Raw genomic sequence first — 15,897 nt, 5'->3', positions numbered from 1 at the left:
ATATGGGTCCATGGCCTCCTGGGGACCAGCAAAAGCATCAACAACCCACTAGAGCGAGAACAAGATTTAGACCGGGAGCAAGTCCCACAGGACTGCACAAAATTCCTGACATCATGAGACAAGGTGGGCCACCAAAAAGAGCGACTCACCAGATCTCTAGTACCAAAAATACCTGGATGACCAGCCAATGCAGAGCAATGAACTTCAGCCATCACTCTCTTCTTCCACTGGTCAGGAACATACAACTTTCCACTGGGACAACGCTCAGGTTTGTCCTCCTGGAACTCTTGCAGAGCAAGTCTCAAATCAGGCGAGATGGCAGAAAGAACTACCCCTTCGCCTAAGATGATAGCAGGCTTGGTCACCACAGGAGAATCAGCAAAGAAGCTCCTAGAGATGGCGTCTGCCTTGACATTCTTAGTTCCAGGAAGAAAAGAGACCACAAAATCAAAACGTGTAAAAAACAAGGCCCACCTAGCCTGTCTAGGGTTCAAGCGTTTAGCCGACTCTAGGTAAATCAAATTCTTGTGGTCAGTGAGGACCACAACTTGATGTTTAGCTCCCTCCAACCAATGTCTCCACTCCTCAAATGCCCATTTCGTGGCCAACAGTTCCCGATTCCCCACATCATAGTTACGTTCAGATGGAGAGAACATTCGGGAAAAGAAAGCACAGGGATTCATTTTAGATGTTACAGGATTCTTTTGGGACAAAACAGCTCCTGCACCAATCTCAGAAGCATCCACCTCTACCTGGAACGGGAGTGAGACATCAGGTTGCCGCAAAACCGGGGCGGAGGTAAATCTTCGCTTCAGCTCCCGAAAGGAAGCAACAGCCTCCGGAGACCAATTCAACACATCAGCACCCTTCTTAGTCAGATCAGTCAATGGCTTGGCAATACTAGAAAATTTTGCTATAAATTTCCGATAAAAATTAGCAAAACCCAAAAACTTCTGGAGGGCCTTCAAAGAAGTGGGCTGAACCCAATCATAAATGGCCTGGACCTTGGCTGGGTCCATTTCAATAGTTAATGGAGACAAAATAAATCCCAAAAATGAAATCCTCTGTACTCCAAAAAGGCATTTCGATCCTTTGACATACAGGGAATTCTCCCTCAAGATCTGGAACACAGTCTGAATATGTTCCACATGAGAATCCCAATCCTTGGAGAAGATCAAAATATCATCCAGATAGATAATCAAAAATTTATCGACAAAGTCTCGGAAAATATCGTTCATGAAGCATTGGAAGACAGAAAGGGCATTAGTGAGCCCAAAAGGCATCACCAGGTACTCAAAATGTCCCTCCGGAGTATTAAACGCCGTCTTCCATTCATCCCCCTGCTTAATGCGGATAAGATTATACGCCCCTCTGAGGTCAAGCTTGGTAAACCAGCAAGCACCTCTAACTCTAGAGAATAGATCCAATATAAGGGGTAACGGATACTGATATTTAATAGTAATTTTGTTGAGGGCACGATAATCAATACAAGGCCTTAAAGAACCATCCTTTTTGGCCACAAAAAAAAAACGGCACCTAAGGGTGAAGAGGATGGTCTAATATGACCCTTCTCCAATGCCTCCTTAATATAGGACCGCATAGCCTCGTGCTCGGGTACAGATAAATTGAAGAGTCGACCCTTGGGAAATTTACACCCCGGGCTCAGTTCAATTGCACAGTCATAACTCCTATGAGGAGGCAAGGACGCAGACTCATTCTCACTAAATACATCATAAAAGTCCGCCAAATAGTCAGGAACATCATGCGACTGAGGAGAGGTGGAAAAAACCGGAGCCTCACTACAGGCACACCGACAACCCCAACTCACCACAGACACAGATTTCCAATCCAAGACTGGATTATGAATTTGCAACCAGGGAAACCCCAGAACAACGGCATCATGCAGACCATGTAACACCAAAAATCTGCAATTTTCTTGATGGTCTGGGGCGACCCGCATGACCACCTGGGTCCAAAACTGAGGTTTATTTTTCGCCAAAGGAGTAGCATCAATCCTCTTCAAAGGGATAGGCGTCTGCAGAGGTGTCATTGGAAATCCACAACGTTTAGCAAAATCCAAGTCCATTAGGTTTAGCGCTGCTCCCGAATCCACAAAAGCCTTGGCGGAAAATGTGGACAGGGAGCAGATCAGAGTAATTGCCAGAAGAAACTTAGGTTGAACACCACCAACAGAAAACGTGTGTGCAAAGCGTTTCTCTCGTTTCGGACAAACAGAAATAATATGCGAGGCATCTCCACAGAAACAACACAGCTTATTACGCCTTCTGAACTCCTGACGTTGCGCCTTAGACAAAACTCTATCACATTGCATAGGTTCAGACGTCTGTTCTACCGGTGGCAACACCTCTCGTGCAATCCTGCGTTCACGTAAACGCCGATCAACCTGAATGGCTAATGACATAGAATCGTCCAGACCAGAGGGAACAGGAAATCCCACCATAGTATCTTTTACGGCTTCTGACAAACCCTTCCGAAAGAGAGCAGCCAAGGCATTATCATTCCAGGTAGTAAGGACCGCCCACTTTCGGAACTTTTGACAGTACAACTCTGCAGAATCTCGACCCTGGTTCAATGCCAACAGGGCCTTTTCAGCCTGATCAATATCATTAGGTTCGTCATACAACAACCCCAAGGCTTGAAAGAATGCGTTCTCATTAGTCAGAATAGGATCATCTGGTTTCAAAGAAACTATTGAGTACCCTAGGATCTGCGGTATGGCGGGTGATTCTGTTATGATTGTGTCACCGTAGGAGGCAAAAACAGAAATGCTAGCTAAGTCCAGAAAACCAGAGAGGTTGGCAGCTATCGGATTGCAGACCCCTGAACCTATCAACACAACTAGCAGTAGCCGTGGGGGGTTCCTACGATGCCCTAGACCCCTCGATCACAGCCGGAGAATTAAATAGCCTAAAGACAGAAAGGGAAATCTAAACTGCCCCAGAGCAGACCCCAAAGCAAAAGGCAGCCCCCCACATATAATGACGGTGAAGCAAGAAGAAAGAACACAACACAGACAGAAAGATAGACTGAGCAAAGACGGGGCCCAAGCTAACTAGATAGGAAAGGACAGGAAGACTGCTGTCTGCAATCCGTGAAAAACCCTATGAAAATAAGAGCCAACAGACTGACAGTGAAAAAGGCCCTGAAGACGCTAGGCTTCAAAAAGACTATGTCAGTACTCAGGAATATTCTGAAGACAGAGCAACCGGCAAAAGGAGAATCAGCTCACCCCAGCAGGGAAAGGCAGAATCCAGAAAAGCAAGGCAAACAAAAACAAAACACAAATGCTAAAAGGCAAAGCAGAAAACTTAACTTTAGAGGAGCAGGAATCAGACTGGTTTCCTAGAAGTCCACAGAGAAATCACCCGCAGGGCAGAAGGGCGTCGGCAGCCTTATATCCAGTCCGTGACTCCACTCAGCCAGTCATCATCATTAGACTCAGGTGCCTGATAATCAGGCTCATTACCTTCCTTTACCAGAATAGGGAGTTCACCAGACCTCAGTGACGAAGGGGAAAATGAACTCACAACAGGGTTTGTACACTGGGGTATAGACGAGTTACAGGGCCTGCCCCGGCCGGTGGCAGCCTCCTGTCAGTGTACCTCCAGCTGTGGAGCAGACGTGAGGAAGAAGACAGTTAGTCTTTGAAACATGTTGGAAAGTCCATTGGTCCCCGTCGCAACCACCAGCAAGTGAAACTGACGTGGTCATGTGTTGACTCACATCACGAAGGTCCTGTATACCTGGAGCAGCTCACAGACGCCGGGAGCACGAGAGGCCGCTCACGTCTGCTCCACAGCTGGAGGTACACTGACAGGAGGCTGCCACCGGCCGGGGCTGGCCCTGTAACTCGTCTATACCCTAGTGTATAAACCCCCCCCTCTTTTTCCAAGCGCTGGAGCAAAAAGCGCTATTTTAACCTGCACCGCTTACTGGAGTGAGGACTTCGCAGGTACCGCTCTCTGACTTGTGCATTTACTATTGCGGCTACTCTGCACAGCCGTTCACAGGCTGCAATATGACTTTGACTTTTTTTTTTTTTTTTTTAAGCTACTATCAGGGAGAATTACCCTGCAGTATAATAACCTGTTCAGTGATTTCAGGTTTTTACCCTCACTCATGCCTTTTTAGTTTGTGATTGTTCAGGTTGGAACTAAGATTGCCACCAGCATCTATATATATTCTTTTTCCCTTAAGCACTTCTTCTGAGGTCTTACAATTGACTATTACTAATTGCTATTTTCTCACTATTATCCAGCTACATAAAGAGCACTTATAAGAGGTTTTTTTTTTGTTTTTTTTTTCTATAACCACCCAATTTAGATTTCCCTCTTCTTTGAGTGTTCCAAGCGCACACTAATATTATTAGTTATTTTACCTTATTTCTTTGACACCCTTGTGACAGGTGTCTTAGTGTTTGCTGCTGGAATTACACTCATACACAAGCGCCACTGTATCTCCATTTGTATAACATAATTTTGTGTTGTAATGTGGAACTCACCATTATGCCATGAAGCTGTAACATCTTACGGATTAGTACCATAAAGTACAAATGCACAACACACTTGATGTCCTTTGCGTCCGGCAAACATATTAGTGAGGAGGAAGTAGAGGGCATAATGAAATATTTGTCATATCACTTCAGCTATGACAGGATGACGACAGGTTGATGTCACCTCTGACAGCGACAGCATAAGCTTAAGCCAGTGTTCTGCTTGTACAGAAACAACTTTCAGCTGAGTTAGGGTTGATAATGATGATGTTGATGATTCTGTGGTGAGAAATAACTTGGAACCAGAAAGGGGTATTAAGAAGGTGATGTCATCAGAGGAGGAGGGTGTTTGCCTTGGTAATACACAGAACAGGAGACTTGCGTATAAAAGATCATCTCGAGCAAAATCTGCTTTTTCCCGTGGTTGGCTTTTGAGCAGTTGATACCATATGTGTTGTTGGTAGACAACTTTACACTACCCAAAAGCTATTGCGGTGGTGGTGATGAGTCATAATGGTATCAAATCTTATGTATGGAATTTCTTTTACACATTACTTCCAAACAATTCTTTGGCAGTCTATTTAAGAGGAAATGTATCCATGTATGTCCTGGCTCACACAAACTATGAACTAGTACTCTCCATCAGCACATGAAATGAAATCAGCTGCTCATTTAAGAAAAGTAAGCCAGCCACCAATCCGTGTAAGCCTCAATTTGCCTTCATACCTTTTCTCACTGCACTCATCATTATGTCAGACAGGCCACATTCTTAAATACTACATGAACAGTGTTATCATCAATATAATTGTCATTCACCAGTACTGCTGGTATTCCAAGTACTCCTCCTTCTCCATCACATAACTAAATATCCATGCCTGGTTGTGTGTCAAGGTAACAGGTGTACCGTCCTAGTAATTCGCTTCAGTTCCTAGTTAACTCTCATCTGGTCAAGTTTTTATTGGTGCATTCAATATCAAACCATCTATAGTATTGAGTCATGTATTTGATCTTGTTGAAATATACCTAGCTAGTCACCATTATTTCTCTTAGAAAAGGGTACCAACTCTGGGCACTCTCACTTGCTGGAAAATGTGGGTCACTATCTTGATAAGTCTTTGAGCTCCAAAGTGCTCAAAGACACCGTTGTCACCTAGAGCAACAACTATGAATTTCATAGCCCACTTTCTGAATGTTTTGCGTGGCATCACTGTACCACCATAATCAGTATAAGGGCTCATACTCACTTGCAAGAGACTCGCACAATTCTCGTGCGAGTCTCTCGCATGAAAACCTGGCACTGCTGACGGCACTCAGACTGAAGCTTGCAGCTGCATAGAAATACATGTAGCCGCGTGCTCCGAGTTCAGGCGGCAGTGCCAGGTTTTCATGCGAGAGACTCGCACGAGAATTGCGCAAGTCTCTGGCAAGTGAGTATGAGCCCTAAGTGTTGAAGCCATCGAGACTGAGAGCTTCATCTGTTTCCAACACATCCAACTTGAAAACTTAAAAGCAATGACACCATCCTTAATCACCACACTATACAGAGTTGATTCTACACATCATCGTAATTATTTTGTCCATACAAATTAAAGTGATGCCAATCAGTTCTATCGTTTTAATGCATTGGGGACAAAACCCATAACTCAGATGAGTTTCTGCTGTGTATCAAGTAGCAAATCTCCTGCTGATTGGCACCCCATCAACTGCAGCTGAAAATTGCTGAGCAACAATATCTGGAACATTCTAATAGCCTTACTTGTGCACTCTACTTTTAATTGTGAAACATTTCTTTATTAAATATACCTACTGAAGGAGGGTGGTGGTTATGGCCAGAAAATTGCTTATTTCAACAATTCTTATGTGGCTAAACATGTTTTCCTTTCTTTTCAAAAACAGACTGGTCTGCCAGAGTGCCACCTTATTTGTGACATTGCAACCCATTGGAATTCAATGCTGCATATGTTGGAGCATCTGTATCAACAGTGTTAAGCAAAGAAGTAGTATATCTTGCAGCAGCCAAACTGGAGTGTAAGTTACTTTGAGATCCACTATTGGCAGCAGATGATTGACATGTGTCACCTTCCGAAGCCTTTGGAAGGGACAACACAATTTTTCAATAGGACTAACTATGTCATCAATGTTGTCATCATATCTATCTTGAAAAAAATGCCAGAATGCAACAAGCAATGAAGGAAGAGCAGAATCTTGTACATGTTCATTGCTGCTATGTGGCTGTTGTGGATCCTCAAGTTCCATGTCACATGCAGCAAGGTGTGGTAGAGGAGAAGAAAAAGCAGCAGCAAATGGATGCAGTATGGGATATTGAGTTGGCACAGTCAGGGGACGAGGTTGACAGACTGAAAGTGACAATAAAAATGATGATGCTGGTCATGATGACAACCTTCACAGTGTGGTGTGAAAAGTGAACCAATGGGGTCCACGGTTGTGCTGGCAGGCATGGAAGACTGTATTTTGGAATTATATTGAGATGACATAAGTATCATTATTCTAAAAAAGCTGATAACTATTGCATAACCATGCTTTAATGCCCTCATTATAAAAGCAAAATGAGGGATTTTTATCTGACTTCCGAAAGGGAGACAAAATCTGCGCGTTAACAGAATAACTTGTGCTCCCTGTTCAGCAAAAGCTTTCACAGAGTCGATGTCAGCTGAACGCATGGCTTTTCAGGAGACCCCTCTCTGCTCCCCACAGAGCCAATACTCCCCCACATTTTCCAGTGTTAGGTCTACAACATGTAGCAGCAGCAACTACAGTGTATTTAACATTATGAACATGGTAACATAGTTAGCAAGGCAGAAAAAAGACATTTGTCCTACTCTAACCTATTAAACATTTGTTAAAATTTGCAATACAATTTAAGTATATTTTTAAATTTTTAAAATGACCAATAATATCACACACAAGGGACAAATACCACTGTACCATGACCAATCACCATATTACCACCACATAGTGACCTATAATACCACATATAAAGAACAAATACCGCCAAACCATGTCCAGACCACATATTAAAACCACAGTGACTGAATAATATCACATACAAGGGACAAATACCACCACACCATGACCAGACCACATATTACCACCACATGGTGACCAATAATACCACATACAAGGAACAAATACCACCAAACTATGGCCGGACAACATATTACCACCACTTTGTGACTGAATACTACAATACTGATCAGTAATAAAAAAACACAATATTAATATCACCATACAGTGGGGAAAAAAAGGATTTAGTCAGTCAGCAATAGTGCAAGTTCCACCACTTAAAAAGATGAGAGGCGTCTGTAATTTACATCATAGGTAGACCTCAACTATGGGAGACAAACTGAGAAAAAAAAATCCAGAAAATCACATTGTCTGTTTTTTTTTCATTTTATTTGCATATTATGGTGGAAAATAAGTATTTGGTCAGAAACAAGCAAACAAGATTTCTGGCTCTCACAGACCTGTAACTTCTTCTTTAAGAGTCTCCTCTTTCCTCCACTCATTACCTGTAGTAATGGCACCTGTTTAAACTTGTTATCAGTATAAAAAGACACCTGTGCACACCCTCAAACAGTCTGACTCCAAACTCCACTATGGTGAAGACCAAAGAGCTGTCAAAGGACACCAGAAACAAAATTGTATCCCTGCACCAGGCTGGGAAGACTGAATCTGCAATAGCCAACCAGCTTGGAGTGAAGAAATCAACTGTGGGAGCAATAATTAGAAAATGGAAGACATACAAGACCACTGATAATCTCCCTCGATCTGGTGCTCCACGCAAAATCCCACCCTGTGGGGTCAGAATGATCACAAGAACGGTGAGCAAAAATCCCAGAACCACGCGGGGGGACCTAGTGAATGAACTGCAGAGAGCTGGGACCAATGTAACAAGGCCTACCATAAGTAACACACTACGCCACCATGGACTCAGATCCTGCAGTGCCAGACGTGTCCCACTGCTTAAGCCTGTACATGTCCGGGCCCGTCTGAAGTTTGCTAGAGAGCATTTGGATGATCCAGAGGAGTTTTGGGAGAATGTCCTATGGTCTGATGAAACCAAACTGGAACTGTTTGGTAGAAACACAACTTGTCGTGTTTGGAGGAAAAAGAATACTGAGTTGCATCCATCAAACACCATACCTACTGTAAAGCATGGTGGTGGAAACATCATGCTTTGGGGCTGTTTCTCTGCAAAGGGGCCAGGACGACTGATCCGGGTACATGAAAGAATGAATGGGGCCATGTATCGTGAGATTTTGAGTGCAAACCGCCTTCCATCAGCAAGGGCATTGAAGATGAAACGTGGCTGGGTCTTTCAACATGACAATGATCCAAAGCACACCGCCAGGGCAACGAAGGAGTGGCTTCGTAAGAAGCATTTCAAGGTCCTGGAGTGGCCTAGCCAGTCTCCAGATCTCAACACTATAGAAAACCTTTGGAGGGAGTTGAAAGTCCGTGTTGCCAAGCGAAAAGCCAAAAACATCACTGCTCTAGAGGAGATCTGCATGGAGGAATGGGCCAACATACCAACAACAGTGTGTGGCAACCTTGTGAAGACTTACAGAAAATGTTTGACCTCTGTCATTGCCAACAAAGGATATATCACAAAGTATTGAGATGAAATTTTGTTTCTGACCAAATACTTATTTTCCACCATAATATGCAAATAAAATGAAAAAAAAAACAGACAATGTGATTTTCTGGATTTTTTTTTCTCAGTTTGTCTCCCATAGTTGAGGTCTACCTATGATGTAAATTACAGACGCCTCTCATCTTTTTAAGTGGTGGAACTTGCACTATTGCTGACTGACTAAATACTTTTTTTCCCCACTGTATGTGCCATTATACACAGGAGATCTATACGTAGTATGCAGTGTCAGTGTAAAGGTAATACAGTGATCACTGGTGACATTGTGCACAGGACTGCTGTATATAGTATACAGTGTATAGTATCACTGCAAGACGACCTCTCAGTGGAGAGCAGGGGTCACATGCTCCGGTCCTGCTTTGGATCTGATTGGTCCTTCTCAGAAGACTGGAAGGTCCCGGAAGCGCATGGCTATAAAAAGCCCGCATGGTGGCTCGGCCATGCGCTAGTGTAGACCTTATTTGCTATGTGTGTATGGTGACGGATGCATGTGTCTGGTGACTGACTCATTGGAAACCCCTACCCTCTGATATTACGAATGTGGACAGATTGTATGTTTTAGTCAGTGCCAGGTAGTGGCAAGCTATGCGCCACTGTGCTTACCGCACCTTACATTAGCGTCCGACAGTGTCCAGTTCCCAGGCACTGTCGTTTAGCGGCTGTACCTCCCGCCGCGCTGCACTCTGCACTCTTGGCGTTCGCGGCTGAGACGCCACATGCCGGCTGGCCCTGTGATGTAACAGGCCTGGCGTCTATGCCTTATTTTACTCTAGGGCGTCTCTGTGCCTAAAACAGAGTCTGTCCCAGCACCTCGGGTGATGTCAACCCGAGCGCAGTACTCCGCCTCCTAGCGAGTCTGACATTATCCAGCAGCGGTCTTTACATCTACCGCACGGTGGACCCCGGGCGGCGAACGCACCTTCTATTATTCATATTTGGTGCGTTCCGCCGACCCTAACAATACCCAGTCAAACATCTATGTCTTGCCCATCATATCACTTTTACTGTACTGCTGCCAGGGCTGCCTTTGCTGGTCTTACACTACCAGACAACTTTTTATATGCCCCATGATATATTTCTACTATACGGCCTCTTCCACTGCACAACCATGCCAGCATCCCCGGGAACATAAGCTCCCAGCCATTGTCTGCCCCCAGAAAGAAGCAGAGAGCACATGACAGAAATGAATCACACCCTCCTGTGCCCATATACCCATCACACATCCTCCATCCCATAGGTACATCTTCCCTCTTAAAGGGATCTCTGGTATGGCAGTTAGGGCAAATCCCTCAATGCTCTGATTCTGACCCCAGACTTCTATTAAAGGGATCATTGGTATGGAAGACAGGGCATATCCACTCTGTGCTCTGATTCTGATGCCAGGCTTCTATTACAGGGATCTACGGTATGGAAGTCAGGGTAAATACACTCAGGGCTCTGGTTCTGACCCCAGAACTCTCTTAAAGGGATCGCAGTAATGGAAGCTAGGACAGCTCCACTCAGTGCTCTGGTTCTGACCCCAGGTGCCTCTTAAAGAGATCCCCAGTATGGAAGTGAGGGCAAATCCACTCTGCGCTCTGGTTCTGACCCCAGGCCCCTCTTAAAGGGATCCCCAGTATGGAAGTGAGGGCAAATCCTCTTTGCGCTTTGGTACTGACCCCAGGCCTCTCTTAAAGGTATCTCCAGTATGGAAGTTAGGGAAAATCCCTCATCGCTCTGATTCTGACCTCAGGCTTCTATTAAAGGGTTCATTGGTATGGAAGTCAGGGCAAACCCACTCAGCGCTCTGGTTCTGACCCCAGGTCTCTCTTAAAGGGATCCCCGGTATGGAAGTTAGGACCGTTCCACTCAGCGCTCTGGTTCTGACCCCTGTCTGACAGGATGATGTGGGATATTAGTGGTAGTAGTCCAGTAGCTCTGGCTGACAAGATGATGTGGGATATTAGGGGTAGTAGTCCGGTGGATCTGATGGGATGATGTAGAATCATAGAATCATAGAATCGTAGAGTTGGAAGGGACCTCCTGGGCCATCTGGTCCAACCCCCTGCTCAAAGCAGGATTCGCTAAATCATCCCAGTCAGATGTCTGTCCAGCCTCTGTTTGAAGACTTCCATTGAAGGAGAACTCACCACTTCTCGTGGCAGCCTGTTCCACTCATTGATCACTCTAACTGTCAAAAAGTTTTTTCTAATATCTAATCTGTGTCTCCTCCCATTCAGTTTCATCCCATTGCTTCTAGTCTTTCCTTGTGCAAATGAGAATAAAGTTGATCCTTCTACAATGTGACAGCCCTTTAGATATTTGTAGACAGCAATTAAGTCTCCTCTCAGTCTTCTCTTTTGCAAACTAAACATTCCCAAATCCTGCAACCTTTCCTCATAAGACAGGGTTTGCAGACCGGTCACCATTCTGGTCGCTCTTTTCTGAACTTGCTCCAGTTTGTTGATGTCTTTTTTAAAATGTGGTGCCCAAAACTGGACACAATATTCCAGATGAGGTCTGACCAAAGAGGAGTAGAGGGAAATAATGACTTCACGTGATCTAGACTGTATGCTTCTGTTAATACATCCTAGAACTGCATTTGCCTTTTTTGCTGCTGCATCACACTGTTGACTCATATTCAGTCTGTGATCTATTAGTATACCCAAGTCTTTTTCACATGTGCTGTCACTTAGCCCTATTCCTCCCATTCTATATATGCTTTTTTCATTTTTATTGCCCAGATGTAGTACTTTGCATTTCTCCCTGTTAAAAACCATTCTGTTAGTTACTGCCCACTTCTCCAGTTTATTTAAATCTTTTTGAATCCTCTCTCTCTTCTCTAGTATTAGCTATCCCTCCTAGCTTTGTGTCATCAGCAAATTTAATCAGTTTACCCTCAATTCCTTCATCTAAATCGTTGATAAAGATGTTGAACAATACAGGGCCCAGGACAGAGCCCTGTGGTACCCCACTTGAGACATTCTTCCAACTGGATGTGCAGCCATTTACGACCACTCTTTGGGTCCGATCACTAAGCCAGCTATGAATCCACCTAACAGTTGCCTTGTCCATTCCATACTTAGTCATTTTTTCAATAAGGATTGTATGAGAGACTTTGTCAAATGCTTTGCTGAAGTCAAGATATACTATATCTACAGCATTTCCTTGATCCACCCAATCAGTGATACCGTCATAGAAGGAAATTAAGTTAGTCTGACATGACTTATTAGTTACAAACCCATGCTGACTCTGTTTGATCACTTCATTCTTATCCAGGTATTGACTTACATGTTGTTTAATAATTTGTTCAAAGATCTTTCCTGGTATAGAAGTCAGACTCACCGGCCTATAGTTGCCTGGGTCCACCTTCTTCCCCTTTTTGAAGATAGGAACAACATTTGCTCTTCTCCAGTCTTCTGGCACTTCTCCTGTTCTCCAAGAATTTTCAAAGATTATGGAGAGTGGTTCAGAAATTTCTTCTGCTATCTCCTTCAGTACTCTGGGGTGTAATTCATCTGGACCTGGAGACTTGAATTCATTTAGGTTAGCTAAGTGTTTCCTCACTATCTTTCTGTTTATAGATATCCTGGATTCTTCTATTCCCTTAATAGGACAGTGAATAACAGTTGGTGTTACATTTCCTTTCTGAGAGAAAACAGATGCAAAATAGGAATTTAAAAGTTCAACCTTCTCAACATCCTGTCTTACCATTTCATCATTTTCATCCTGTAAAAATCCTATAGCATCTTTGACTTTTCTTTTACTTTTGACATATCCCCAAAATCCTTTATTATTGCTTTTGACATCTCTTGCAAGCCTCAATTCATTTTCAGCTTTAGATAATCTGATTTGTGCCCTGCAGATTCTGCAGACAGCATTATATTCTTCTTTAGATATGCCTCCCTCTTTCCATTTTATAAACATTTTTTTCTTCCTTTTTAGCATGTGCTTAAGTTCTGTGTTCACCCATCCTGGTTTCCTTAAATGCTTCCTATTCTTCCCTCTTTTCGGAATTGTTAACAACTGTGCTTTGAGAATTTCATTTTTCAAGATTTCCCATCCTTCCTGGACATTTTTGTCTTTAAGGATATCCAGCCATTGGATCCCTCCAATTATCTTTCTGAATCCCTTAAAATCTGCCTTTCTGAAATCTAACCTTGACGTCTGAGTCTTCACAGGTCTTCCGCCTCTAGTTATCCAAAATTCTAAAATAGCATGGTCGCTACCTCCTAGGGTTCCAGCCACTTTTACCTCCTCAACCATTTCCTCCCTGTTTATAAGGATTAGATCCAAGGTAGCATTTCCCCTTGTTTTCTCCCCTACCTTGTGTGATATTAGTGGTAGTAGTCTGGTGGCTCTGATGGGATGATGTGGGATATTAGTGGTAGTAGTCCAGTGGCTCTGACTGGATGATGTGGGATATTAGTGGTAGTTGTTCGGTGGCTCTGGCTGACGGGATAATGTGGGATATTAGTGGTAGTAGTCCGGTGGCTCTGGCTGACGGGATGATGTGGGATATTAAGGGTAGTAGTTCGGTGGCTCTGGCTGACGGGATGATGTGGGATATTAGGGATAGTAGTCCAGTGCCTGTGACGGGAATGATGTGGGATATTAGTGGTAGAAGTCAGGTGGCTCTGGCTGATGGCTTGATGTGGGATATTATAGTGAATGTGGCTTTGCGGAGTGGGTGGGGCTATACACTCAGCTTTGTATGTTTGTATATATATATATATATATATATATATAATTATTATTATAAGTTGTTATAACTAACTATAGTTAGTTACTATGCCTGGGCAACGCCGGGCTCTTCAGCTAGTGTATGTATATTTTCACATCCTGTTGTGAAGCCATTGCTTCTTCACTTTGAAAACAGCTAACTTGTTCCTGAAAAGAGATCATTTTTGGATAGCTTAATAAAAAGCCTTTATAGTTGTTTAATCAAACTGATTTTTGAATAGTTTGTTAAACAGTCATAGAATCTTCATTTGGCAAAGAACAAAGCTCTTAATTCTCCCCAAACAGAGATAATTTTAGCACCACCCTGTGTGAGAAAGTCACAACTTTTGTTTGCACAACCTGTGTATGCACACCAGCAAAGCAAGCATCTGATCCCAAAAATGGAACATTATTTCACCAATTTTACAATTTATATAGCCTAAAAAATTTGTTACTGTAGTGAACTTAAATGTGATGCTTGTCGCCACTGGTTGCTATCTATTTTCTCCTAGCAAGATGTGCTGAGTTCACTTTGACATTATTAAGCCTGTATTTGCATTAAAGTGTCCATCAAAAGGGGTTCAATACAGTTTTATGACATCTCAATATACAAGTACACACCTTTTTAAGGCAATTATAAGCTTTGCAGTATCGAGACTTGTGGCAAATTTATCTGTTGAAAATCATTTTTTGGGGGAGAAATTCATCAAAATTGATGACTTAAAATTTTGAAAGATTTTCTCTTTTCTAATGATCATTAGTGGTAATGTATATTGTAGCTATTCAGTGCTCACATTTCATTCCTTTTTAAAGAGTTTGTCTTATGACAACTCCTTCTCAATCTGAATGTTTACCCCGTTAAAATAAAAGCACCTATTCTCATCCCGACGTTCCAGGACTCGCGTACCTGTGGCCTACGTGAGGTTGTTATGCCACGTGCTTCATGCGCCCAATCAGGATGCTAACCGCCTCTTGATTACTTATACAGCTGAAGGTCGGGGACAGTGAAGCCAGCACTGATTGGGCGCAGGGCTAATGTCATGTTGCAACCTAACGAGAGTCCCGTGAACGCGAGTGCTGACACAGCTTTAACAGAAATGACACAGGAGGTGGCGATAGGTATTTTTATTTTAACAAGGGCAAACATTCAGATTGAGAAGGGGTTGTGCTAGTATTGGACAACCCCTTTAAGTGACAGAAAATATATTACTGTTCTACTGATCACAGAGTTTCCCTTTATATAAAACATGGGTAACACCGATCTGCTTTATTTACCCATAACCTCATTTGTTTATATTCTTTATAAAGTGCTTTTTCTTGTGAATATGATAATATTGTAGTCATTTATTTCCTAGAGAGACGGACACGTTTTCAAATGCCTACATGTTAATGGATGAGGTCATAAAATCTTGCTTTCTATTTGAACTAATGGATGACTGTGAACGTTTCTTTCCATATTTGTACTAATTCCTGTAGGAAATGAATACAGGGACACATTTTGGCTGCTCGGATGCTGCTTTACGCAAGTCATTTTGCATTAATTATTTAAGATTCACGCAGCATACTCTCTACAAAAGAGACAGGAGAGAGCCATCAACGAAGATGGTGGAATTCATGGTGGATGACACAGAGTTAATCGCTTATCTAGAGAACATACATGTTTTTAAAGATGTTTTATGACTTAGAAGTGGAGCAGTCTGGAGAGACTGGATGTATAAACTGGCTCCAGCCATCTGTGGCTGTCAAGCCCGATAGAATCCTGTTCAATTAGTATTGGAGAATAAAATACTTTTTAAAGGAAATAAACACTGCACGAGCTAAGATTCATGCTTTCAAATAAATACAAGGTTTGCATTTTTAATTAGGACTGCTAATTACAGTCATCAGAAAGCAGAATAGATTTTACCTTGCATTTAGCAGACAAGCCTTCAACCCCAGTGTATTTTACAATTTCATTAATATTTTACGAAAATGGCCCTTGCAGCTTCAGCCTATTTCATGCCTTCTAGAA

This window comes from Dendrobates tinctorius, unplaced genomic scaffold (genome assembly GCF_039654945.1).
Source record: "Dendrobates tinctorius isolate UK_male_01 unplaced genomic scaffold, ASM3965494v1 ptg000064l, whole genome shotgun sequence".
Taxonomy (NCBI): domain Eukaryota; kingdom Metazoa; phylum Chordata; class Amphibia; order Anura; family Dendrobatidae; genus Dendrobates; species Dendrobates tinctorius.
This window is presented reverse-complemented; position numbering follows the sequence as displayed.